Genomic DNA, 13437 nt, shown 5'->3' with positions numbered 1-13437 from the left:
TCACGTGCCTCAAGCGTCTATGCTGCAATCTTCATAATTAACTCTTCATGTTCCTTGCTTTCCATCTTCGCCTACATGTTGTCAGACTCACTAGGCGACTTTTGTAGGCCTCAAGGCCATGCTTGTTGTTCCCACGCGTGTCTCGATTTGGGCGATAGGTAAAAACAATTCTATCGCCTGCTTAATCTCATTTTCCTATCTTCGTGGTTGTGTATAGTTCTTCTGGTATGTCCATAAAAGTCTTGGTGAAAATGTGGGGAGGGGGGTACACACTTGAGATAACCTCTTTTAACCTTTTGAGGTCAGTATAAGATGTGGCGACTTTAACATTGGGAAGAATAATGCGAAGAAGCCATTTTTCTCTATCCTTGGGGTTTACTGAATACATTCTTCCAATTGTTGTTTCGTGTCCCCTAAGATGCGGTTTCCATTTGAAATGTTTGTTATCCCAGTTATAGTGTTTCAATCATATAATCTCGGGCATTTGGAGCTTCCTGATTAAGCTTAAACCAAGCCAGAAGCTTGGACTTAGTGGCTTGCTGCTGCACAGCTTCAGCCGTCTTTCCTGGAATAAAGCATATTGTTTGTTTGTCCTCAAGGTGGACATTTGATGAGTTCGGTGGCGCATCTTATATCCCCTGACTCTCCAACATGCTTCAGGTGCACCCGCATATCGAGTCCCTAAATAATATTTAACCTCGTCCCATTCAGCAACAGTTCCTTGGACTGTGGTAAGTTTCGAATTAGTTATACTTAACACTTTGAATTGAGTTGCATTATCTCTTCGTTAATGTGGCCTTATGTTTCTGTGCTGCATTTACCCTTTTCCCTGCAGGTTGATTTTGGATTTAGCGGACCACATGGGCCGTGTATCATACAGGTTTCCACAATTTCACGTAGACGTGAATGAGCAGCTTTATCTGGGATTTCTGCACCAACTACTTTGTTTATTCTTTCTTTCATAAGCCCAGCCTTTGTCTTCCGGCACCATGAACATCAGTATGTGCGCGTGTGGTAGACCCCGTTTCTGAAATTCAATTACGTAAAGCATTGCTCTAACACGTCAAAATCTGTGGAGTTTAGTTTTAAATCATTCAGGAGCAATTTCATTTTTCATTAAAAACTCTCAGGCCTATCACATGGCTTCTGGCCAGCTAGTAAATTTTCCTTAATTTCTCTCCATTATGGATCGCAGGTTCATTCATTTTTTCCTTTACGGCCCCTGGGGAGCAAAGGGCTGCAGTTACACCTCTCCACCGGATTCGGTATTGGGCTGGTTCCTTCATCTGTGCCCACGTGAGTACAGCGGTCTTCGCCTCTTCCTGTTTTTCTCCGTGTTCTCTTTGGCCGACCCACTTTCCCTTTTTCCTGGGGATTCCAGTCCATATTTTCTACCAATGGCCATATCATCCTGATAGTTTTGGGTCATATTACTCATTTTACTGGGACTGCCTTGAAACGTTGAAGGCAAATTAATTCTTTTTCCTGGAAACAATTCAACGTCATCCCGGATCTGATTGTTGACAATTCGGTGAACACATCGAAGTCTTTGGCTGGGTTTTGATTTTTTTTCTAGACTAATTTAAGCAATTTGCCTCTGTCTTACTATAATAGGCGTTAACCATAAACTGGTGAGTTAATTTTAATGCGTTGAGGAACTGATTAAAAACTCAACGCGAATGGCAAAATGTTCTGGGTACCACTGTGAGATACATTTTCCTGACCCGTTTTTTTTTTTTGTGTTGAGATCTGTGGTCAGTTTTCTGAGACTACCTGTTCTATCATGCTTCTAGTTTGTGCCCCTTTTTATGTGGTCACTAAATTTTTGAGTGTGTATTAAGTGCTCTGCTCTTTTTATTTTCATGTTGCATGGTGCGTATATTCTATCTAGCCTAATTAGTTGTAATATTTTGGATTATGTCTGTGTATGGTTTTTCTCTTTCCATTATGCAGTGGGTTTTTTCCCTGTTGGTCCAAAAGTTTCTATTGGTTTCTCCACATAGTTAAAGTATTCATACATTTAATCATTACATTTCAGTAATCTTGATTGTTAAATGTAGATTTAATAGAAGCCAAAAATGCAATTAAGTGAAGGATGTTATAGTCTAAAATTGAATGATGTAGTTATCTGGTAGATGTTTGTCTGTTAATGTTCTGACGGCTGAGTATATGTAAGATAATGATTTGTCTGGGTTTAGGATGTAGATTTCTTTGTGACAAAAGTCGTTGTCAAGGTGCTGGTCCTTGAGGTGTTCTATATCGTTTTGGTGTATAGACTTCATGGGTATGTTTCCTCAATTGTTCGGCAGTATTTGGTATAGTATCTGCAATGTGTGTTGTATTTTTCAAAAACTGTCTTTGACATAATTTCCTTTATGTAGTAGTTGTGTGAAAGTTTTACCCTTTGCTCCTTCCGGCGAAGTGCCTAGTTTTGTGTAAGACTTATTTGTCTTTGCAAAAACTTATTTGTTTTGGGGTAAAGAGATATTGACAATTTTCCCCTTGTGTGATTTTGTTTTAGCAGATGTAAGATCCCTTGAAATTTCGGAGCTGTTAGATTGTAAAATTCATATACGGTCTGGATGGTGAATTTGCGGTTGTTTGTGTGTGGAATTGCGGTGATTGTAGGTTTTGATTTACTGATGGTTTGCGGTGCCTTTATTAGCGTGTCATAACTGAATGCGGGCGGGACCCATCTAAGGGTTCCGCAGATTTTATCTTTGTAATATCTTTTAAATTCCAGAGTGTAGGGTCCGTGGGTTTTAGTGGTGCCGTCCAGATCCGCTACGTCAAACTGATTGGACGAGAAGTACCAAGTATCCCCTCGTCCATAGTTGAGCAGCAGGATCTGGTGTGGGCTGATGATGTTACGCAAGAGGTGACTGTCAGCAACTCAACGGTCCTAGTCATCCGCAGCCTGGGGTTTGCATGCCGCGGAAACAGGCACAACTACCCAGAGTTCCAGAGGTCACATGACATGGGAGCACTGGGAACATCGCTCACAGAAGAGCATAAAAATACATCAACAGCTGCGGTCCCACAGGGGCCAGAACCAAATAAATTGCACATTATTCCCCCCCCCCCCCGACTGGTAACCCATGGTATGTGTTACATGTTCAGTGGTGCTCCTACTGTAACGCTGTTTACTGTGGTATTTGGAGTTGTCAAGCATCTATTATTTGCAGTCGTCAGTATAATATCCTTTGTTGTAGTTGTCTCGTTCTCTTGTCTTGGGGTATCCTGTTTTGTAGTGCGGCAATGATTTGTCCAGTGTTGTACTGACCCACGTCTTTCATTCTTGTCGTCGGCCAGAGATAGCAATATGAAGGTTTACTGATTTGTTTCTATAGTTGAATTGATGTAGTGTGATGGCTTTGATGTTCTCTTAAGGAATGGTGAAGCTACGATTATTGGTGTGTGGAATTGTTCTAAGTACTTATAGTATTGTGACGTCGTTGAGAGCAGGGGGGACCCACCTGAGTGTGCCACTAATTTCGTCCATTTGATATAGTGTAAATAGCGTTGTTAAGATCCGTTGCATTGAAACTTTCGGACGTGAAATACCAGGTATCTGCACGTCCGTAGTTAAGCAGCATAAACTGGTGTGGGCTGATTATGCTGCGAATTAAATAACCAGGAAGATTAGAATGTCAGTTTGTCGTGATATCACGGCTAAATACATACGGACTACGACTTTCACGTGTACAAAAGCTATATACACGACGGCAGACGAATACTTCAACCCCTTAGTACTAAATGCTGAATACTGGTCTAATCTATTTACATCACATTCTTACGTGCCCCGTCACACATTAAAATCATAATATAAATCTTTCCACAACACACATAGTCTCATACCGATGCAGTACCCTGAAATACAATTCAGAACCCCTCCCCCCCCCCCCCCCCCCTTTCAAATGTTTTTTTATGTCCCCATAGCCCTTGCTCGGATTCGACGGGTCTTCACTACCGTTCACTTGCCATTATCCACATTGTATATAAAGGTTTTAAAAAAATTGTTGAAACAGAATATTCTTTCTATACATATAAAATTGTAAACTCAGCTTCAATATAATTTTCACTTGTAATAACCCTTTCTATCCCTCAACGGGACACTTCAAACCATATTTTGATTTTCAGACCTCACTGTAGGCCAAAACCTTATAACTAAGTGAAACACAGACAACACAAAAATCACTATTCTCTGAGTGACACATTCAGGTTATTATTTTTACCCCCATGAACCGCTGTCCGTTTGGTTTTGATGTTTTTACTGCCTCTTTATTATTAATTTATTAATTATCAGCATTGCACATTGACATTAATATATGAACAAATGTAAAATCTTTTGGTTTCGGTTAATGTTCGAAATTATGTATGTTGATGTACTTGTTTTATACTGAAAATAAAAGTGTTGCAAAATTATTTTTTACTAAAGATTTTAGAAAATTTTCCACGCCCTACGCTGCAGGCTGAGTATTTCCAATGTAAACTTGAGTGGTGTACGGTGAACGTCACTGGGTACCACCGACGTTTACCGAAGATACGGTAAAAAAATAATTGAACATTTCGTCATCCCCAACACCCAGATTACTGTCCAACCTCTCAGAAAAGGAGATAGATGGGCGGTGATCATCAACTCAAGGATGCCGGTTGAGAAACTACCCCATTATCTTGAAGTGGTAATGGGAGATCTTACCCACACCATGTTGTTTCTGTTTAGAGGCAGAAGGCAAAACTGCCATCTATGCCACACCAGCAGACATCACCCAGGCCAATGCAGAAGAGAAGACATCAGATCAAGGGATGACATCATCTTGAAGGACGACAAGAAATACGTTGATGGGAAAGCTACAGCTGAGTTGAGAATGATGGACAGACAAGACTCGACCGAAGAAGACCCTCTAAAGTCTACCACCTCATATGCGACCGCAGTAACCAAGACAACACCCATACACATACAATAGAGGACACGACAACGCCACTGACACAAGAAACACCAGAGACACCCACGGCATCAATGAGTCAAACGTCTTACACAAAAACGGACAACGTGAAACACACCGGCCAGTTCGCTGCGTTCATGCAAGGAAAAGCAGCCCTAACCATGAACCCTAAAGACCACTCAGCCAGACCAAAACACACATCAGCTGATGACAAGGTGAAGACAGGCAAGCGACCCAGCGGTGACTCACCAAAACATCACACTGGGGAAAAAACCAACTACTAGATAAATACATGCGACCTTACATCAACAAGAATGGCTAGTTCGACGAATAAAGCTAATGTAGGACAACTAACAATGATTACCATCAACATCAAGGGGGCAACAAAGAAAGCTGACCTAATATCACTCATAAACACTTTCAAAAGTGACTACATTCTTCTACAAGGAACTGATTTTAAAAATAAGTATAAGGCGGATAAATTTATAAGCAGCTTAGGCTTAGAAACAACAGAAGCATACCACAGTTTAGGAGAGAACTGCAAGGGAACGTCGATAATTAAAACATCAGACAAATACAAGACACTGCAAACATACACCGACGAGAATGGAAGACTGGTGATTATAACACGCAGTTCACCATTGTGAACATATAAACCCCGTCGTCAAACTAGAACAAAGGCTCTATTACAAGTATTTGAAACGTGCCCTGAAGAAAGAGTAGAAAGACAAGTCAATCATTCTGGCTGGGGATTTCAATCTAGTCATCGACAAGAAAGACTCGATAGTTCAAAAGGATAGAGAAGAAATACGAATGGCAGAGGACAGAGAACAAATCCAGTCATTAAACAAAATAATAGAGCAGTTTAATCTAGTAGACACATTTAGGAAGCTACACCCACATAAGATAGAGACAACATACTGTAGCCAGTCAGGGAAAAGTTACTCAAGATTGGACAGAGTATATGTCAACACAAACAACACAATTAGGAAAGTAGTGCACCTGAAAAGAACATTACAGTACACAGATCACAAGGCGACACTGGTGATTTTAAAACTCAACAGTTAGCACACGTCAACGCAACACATACTGGAAACTCAACAACGCGCTTTTAACAGAACCTATATACATCGCAAATATAAAAGAAACGATAGTAAGATTCAAAACCACTAAACCAAGCACTAATTAGTAATTTCATAGATCTTTGGGAAACTTTCAAAATTGAAGTCTAGGAAATATCCATTAGAATTGAAACATATTTGAAGAGCGATAGACAGAATAAAGAGAATGTTTAGAGACCCTGCACATTCTAAAATCATTTCATGCTAGTAAAGAAGTAGTGGCAAAGTACGAAGACGAACTGGAAGAAATTAGGAAATATAAATACAAGGGAGCCTTAGTGAGGAGTAGGTTGGACATAGCAGGAACAGAAGACCCGACACACCACAACATAATACTCGAACAAATCACTCAGAAAAACAAAAACATTCAGTGTATCGTGGACAGGGACGGCCAGGAGACTACAGACGAAAGCAAAATCACTCAGGCGTTTCACCAATACTACACGCAGCTGTACAGGAAAGAGCAAACAAGGGGAGACAAGGAACACGAGTACCTGTGTTGCGCACGCCGCCTAGACGACGCGGACAGAGAAAAACTGGATGAACCTATCACATCGAAGAAACAATACGACAGTTAAAAGACAACAAATCCCCTGGACCCGACGGACTAACGGCAGAATTTTACAAGTCTTTCACTGCAGAAATAGGGCAACTTTTGTTAAACACTTTCAACGACATGACAGACAAGAAAACGTGCCACGAAAATTTCAACAGATCTTTCATCTCCTTAATCCACAAGCCAAACACTGACGAAAAACAGATGAAAAACTACAGACCTATATCGTTACTCAACACAGACTACAAGATTTTAACAAAAACGTTAGTCAGAAAGTTAGAGCCTTATCTCCACAAAATAGTGCACACAGACCAGCAATGCAGCATCACAGGAAGGAACATCTTAAACCATACGCACTACATTAGGGACCACATCCAATATACACATGAAAAAGAAGCACAAGCCTTTTTACTGAGCCTTGACCAAGAAAAGGCCTTTGATAGTGTCTCACAGCTTTTTACTTAAAATAATAAAAGCCAATAATCTGGGGAATTACGTATGCACATGGATCGACATTATTTATAGGAATGCAGTTAGTCACCTTCAAATCAACAGATGCATCACAAGACCGTTCCAAATTCAAAAATCTGTCAGACAAGGCTGCCCTTTGTCCCCTGTGTTATATATATTGACATTAGAACCCCTTTTGGAAAAAATTAGACTCGACACACAGATTAGAGGAATTGTCTGTCCAAACACGCAGAACAGAAAACTTTTCGCTTACGCTGACGACACGACATTTAGCCTACAGACAGAAAAATCTCTAATAGCAGTAATCAACCACTTCCAAGATTTCGGACAAGCAAGCGGCACGAAAATAAATTTAGACAAGACACAGATCATGGGCTTAGGACGATGGAAGGAGAAGCAAACTTACCCTTTGAACTTGAAAGCGACTGACAGACTGAAAATTTACGGAATAATTTTTGAGAACGATCCCCATAGAAAGCACGAGGAAACTTGGGAAAAGATGACTGACAAAATCAGTAGCAAACTAAACAAATATAAAAATAGCGCAACTACCATCTTTGGACGCGCGGCCATCGTTAACAGATATATAACACCCAAGTTGATATATGTAGCCACAACATCAACCGTCCCTAAAGCCACCATTCAAGGAATCAATCAAAAAATTATAGAATTCATTTTTAAGAACACAGTCAGAACCATAAACCACTGCACGTTAATTCAAAATAAATTACAAGGAGGGATAAACCTGCATGATATTCAAACCAAAATCAACTCTCTTAGAATAAAACACGTCGGCAGAATAGTCAGCGACCCCCCAAATCATCCGCTAGCACATTACTATTTAGGACTAAGACTGAACAAAATACTCAAACATAATAATAGCACGCCGCATTTCGGAGGAGAGAAATTAAGCGCTTTCTACATTGAATGTCTAACCAGCCTGAAAGGGAATGAAAAATTCATACACGAAAACACACGGAAGACCTACTCACATCTGATAAAGAAACTAGCCACTCCACTACATAACAGAATCCAATGGTGCAAAATATACAGCGATATAGACACAACAGAGACTTTTAGAAATCTTCATAGGAAATCCATTACACCCAAAGCTAGGGAGATCACATACAGACTAATCTTCAATTTGACTCCGATCTACCAAATTATGCCAGCTAACAAGAAGAGAAACACAGGTTGTGTACTGTGTGGACAAGATATCAGAGAGACTGAAACCCATTTATTCCTAACATGCCCCACAATACAGATGGCGAAACGGGCGCTAGAAGAAGAAATCAAGATAGACAATAAAGCCCTGACAATCGACGAGGCGATAACTCTAAACAAAGTACCCAAAAAGCCCGTGGCTGCAGAGAGAGACAAAAACATTTATGCCTTAGCGACATACAGACAAACTATCTGGCAAGCAAGAAACAAGGCGAAGGATGACAAGAAAAGATTTACCAACAAAATGCTAAAGACAATTTTTTGTGAGAGTATGAACAAATATGTGTGAATGTTGAAGTCCACGTTTTTGTAGAAATGTATGCAACTGATGTCCTTGTATAACAAATATGTGTACAATGTTATGCTGATGTTCATGTAAATATTTTCAGAAATAAACTTTCATTTAAAAAAAACAAAAACTAAAGATTTCCGTGGAGAGGAGCATTATAATGAGTCTTAGAAGACTATTTTTCACGCCCTACGCTGTAGGGTGAATATTTCCAATGTAAACATGAGTGGGTGACTACATCATTTGTTTTTTTTAACCCTGGGATAGAAAATGAACCCTGCCGTTGGGAGGTTTCGTTTCCTTTGGCACGTTTTTTCCGTGGCCTTGGACGGAACCGGACAACTCTTGTCCGATGGCCATGCATAATTAGTGAGTACATAAATCAAAAAAGATTTCAAATACGTCTAGGTTCAGTGCCGAAGAACCAAATCAAAACCAACTACTGTTCTGTCTAGACTTTATTATTATTATTCTTTTTTTTTAAACAACTCACTCGTTTCGATTCCAACAAACAACAGTTCAGACTGCTGGCAGAACGACAACAGTCGGTCACGCGCCTCAAAGCAATGGCGTCATTTTATTTTTTGTTAGTTGGGTGACGTGTACTTCCCCTAACAGTTTAGTCTCAAGAAAGCTAGGCGGCCCGCCATCGCATAATTTCAAAGGTACATGGGAGCTAAGTTGGATTGGTATTAAAGGGAGACAATCTTCTGTCATCGTCGGATTGGTTTGTAAGCGTTTGTCCACGGGTGGAATGCGCTCGCGGAGAAGGGAAACGTTGTCCACCGGACAGGTCTGAGTTCTGAACGATGTAGCCTAGCCTTCAGTACGACCAACACAGTCTCCGCGGCGAACTCTTTTTGTTTTCAGAGGCACATTGCTGTCAGCCGAAAACCATGCGATTTCAGCTGATCCGGTTTAGGGCAGACCGGAAAATTTTCCGCCAGACAGACACTCTGGTTTCTCTTCACAACGCGTAAATCTTTCGCCTTTTACTGAACGTGACCTAGTTTCAAGATTTGTGTTTATTTATATTTCGTGGACTGTGTTCTGTGTTTAACTGTGACACATTTCAAACACCACAGTGAGTATGTCATCAACCATTAAACTTACCATCCCTGGCCTACCCACCAGCCTACACCTTCCAAGAACTTTAAAAGTTGAAATAAAGTTCAGAGCCGGAAGCACCATCCACGTGGATGATAGAGTTATCGAAATTGTAACTCAGGCTGTCACCAAAATAAACCCTGATGAAATTTTAAAAGTTTACAACCTAGGACGGCCCACAGAGTGGTACGTCACCCTTAAAAGTCAGGAAGTGTACACCACTCTCCACATGCGGGAATTCACCACCAATGACTACGGCATAACACAAGTGGTGTTTACCCACGTGGACAAGCCTGTGTTGTACGGTGAACTCCACTGGGTACCACCGACGTTTACCGAAGACACGGTTACAAAAATAGTAGAAAATTTCGTCATCCCCAACACCCAGATTACTGTTAAATCTCTCAGAAAAGGAGATAGATGGGCGGTAATCATCAACTCTAAGATGCCGGTTGAGAAACTACCCCATTATCTTGAAGTGGTAATGGGAGATCTTACCCACACCATGTTGCTTCTGTTTAGAGGCAGAAGGCAAAACTGCCATCTATGCCACACCAGCAGACATCACCCAGGCCAATGCAGAAGAGAAGATATCAGATCAAGGGATGATATAATCTTGACGGACGACAAGAAATACGTTGATGGGAAAGCTGTAGAGGAGGTGAGAATGATGGACAGACAAGATTCGACCCAAGAAGATCCCCTTAAGCCTATCACCTCATATGCGACCGCAGTAACCAAGACAACACCCATGACACATACAACAGAAGACACGACAACGCCATTGACACAAGAAACACCCACGGCATCACTGAGTCAAACAACGGATAACGCTAAACACACCGGCCAGTTCGCTGCGTTCATGCAAGGGAAAGCAGCCCTAACCATGAACCCCAAGGACCACTCAGCCAGGCCAAAACACACATCAGCTGATGACAAGGTGAAGACAGGCAAGCGACCCAGCGGTGACTCACCAAAACAACACGGGGAAAAAACCGACCACTAGATAGATACATGCGACATTACACCAACAAGAATGGCTAGTTCAACGAATAAAACTAATGTAGGACAACTCACATTGATTACCATCAACATCAAGGGGGCAAAAAAGAAAGCTGACCTAATAATATCACTTATAAACACCTTCAAAACAGACTACATCCTTCTACAAGAAACTAATTTTAAAAATAAGTATAAGGCAGATAAATTTATAAGTAGCTTAGGCTTAGAAACAACTGAAGCATACCATAGTTTAGGAGAGAACTGCAAGGGAACGTCAATAATTAAAACATCAGACAAATACAAGACATTGCAAACATACACCGACGAGAATGGAAGACTGGTGATTATAACAGTCGGGGACAACAGCACGCAGTTCACCATTGTCAACATATACGCCCCCGTGGTCAAATTAGAACAAAGGCTCTACTACAAGCATTTGAAACGTACCCTGAAAAAAGAGTACAAGGACAAGCCAATCATTCTGGCTGGGGATTTTAATCTAGTGATAGACAAGAAAGACTTGATAGTTCAAAACGATAGAGAAGAAATACGAATGGCAGAGGACAGAGAACAAATCCAGTCATTAAACAAAATAATAGAGCAGTTCAATCTAGTAGACACATTTAGGAAGCTACACCCACATAAGATAGAGACAACATACTGTAGCCAGTCAGGGAAAAGTTACTCAAGATTGGACAGAGTATATGTCAACACAAACAACACAATTAGGAAAGTAGTACACCTGAAAAGAACTTTACAGTACACAGATCACAAGGCGACACTGGTGATGTTAAACTCACCAGTTAGCACACGTCAACGCAACACATACTGGAAACTAAACAACGCCCTTTTAACAGAACCTATATACATCGCAAATATAAAGGAAACGATAGCAAGATTCATAACCACTCAACCAAGCACTAATTTCATAGATCTTTGGGAAACTTTCAAAATTGAAGTCAAGGAAATATCCATTAGAATTGGAACATATTTGAAGAGCGAGAGACAGAATAAAGAGAAAGAATGTTTAGAGACCCTGCACATACTAAAATCATTCCATGCTGGTGAAGATGTAGTGGCAAAGTACGAAGACGAACTGGAAGAAATTAGGAAATATAAATACAAGGGAGCCTTAGTGAGGAGTAGGTTGGACATAGCAGGAACAGAAGACCCGACACACCACAACATAATACTCGAACAAATCACTCAGAAAAACAAAAACATTCAGTGTATCGTGGACAGGGACGGCCAGGAGACTACAGACGAAAGCAAAATCACTCAGGCGTTTCACCAATACTACACGCAGCTGTACAGGAAAGAGCAAACAAGGGGAGACAAGGAAGACGAGTACCTGTGTAACGCACGCCGCCTAGACGACACGGACAGAGAAAAACTGGATGAACCTATCACAATAAAGGACATCGAAGAAACAATACGACAGTTAAAAGACAACAAATCCCCTGGACCCGACGGATTAACGGCAGAATTTTACAAGTCTTTCACTGCAGAAATAGGGCAACTTTTGTTAAACACGTTCAACGACATGACAGACAAGAAAACGTGCCACGAAAACTTCAACAGATCGTTCATCACCCTAATCCACAAGCCAAACACTGACGAAAAACAGATGAAAAACTACAGACCTATATCGCTACTCAATACAGATTACAAGATTTTAACAAAAACGTTAGTCAGAAAGTTAGAGCCTTATCTCCACAAAATAGTGCACACAGACCAGCAATGCAGCATCACAGGAAGGAACATCTTAAACCATACGCACTACATTAGGGACCTCATCCAATATACACATGAAAAAGAAGCACAAGCCTTTTTACTGAGCCTTGACCAAGAGAAGGCTTTTGATAGAGTGTCTCACAGCTTTTTACTTAAAATAATAGAAGCCAATAATCTGGGGAATTACATATGCACATGGATCGACATTATTTACAGGAATGCTGTTAGTCACCTTCAAATCAACAGATGCATCACAAGACCGTTCCAGATTCAAAAATCTGTCAGACAAGGCTGCCCTTTGTCCCCTGTGTTATATATACTGACATTAGAACCCCTTTTGGAAAAAATTAGGCTCGACACACAGATTAGAGGAATTGACTGTCCAAACACGCAGAACAGAAAACTTTTTGCTTACGCTGACGACACGACATTTAGCCTACAGACAGAAAAATCTCTAATAGCAGTAATCAACCACTTCCAAGATTTCGGACAAGCAAGCGGCACGAAAATAAATTTAGACAAGACGCAAATCATGGGCTTAGGACGATGGAAGGAGAAGCAAACTTACCCTTTGAACTTGAAAGCGACTGACAGACTGAAAATTTACGGAATAATTTTTGAGAACGATCCCCATAGAAAACACGAGGAAACTTGGGAAAAGATGACTGACAAAATCAGTAGCAAACTAAACAAATATAAAAATAGCGCAACTACCATCTTCGGACGAGCGGCCATCGTTAACAGATATATAACACCCAAGTTGATATATGTAGCCACAACATCAACCGTCCCTAAAGGCACCATTCAAGGAATCAATCAAAAAATTAGAGAATTCATTTTTAAGAACACAGTCAGAACCATTAATCACTGCACGTTAATTCAACATAAATTACAAGGAGGGATAAACCTACATGATATTCAAACCAAAATCAACTCTCTTAGAATAAAACACGTCGGCAGAATAGTCAGCGACCCCCCAAATCATCC

This window comes from Physella acuta, unplaced genomic scaffold, assembly GCF_028476545.2.
Source record: "Physella acuta isolate Inbredline_101_S28 unplaced genomic scaffold, ASM2847654v3 ptg000717l, whole genome shotgun sequence".
Taxonomy (NCBI): domain Eukaryota; kingdom Metazoa; phylum Mollusca; class Gastropoda; family Physidae; genus Physella; species Physella acuta.
This window is presented reverse-complemented; position numbering follows the sequence as displayed.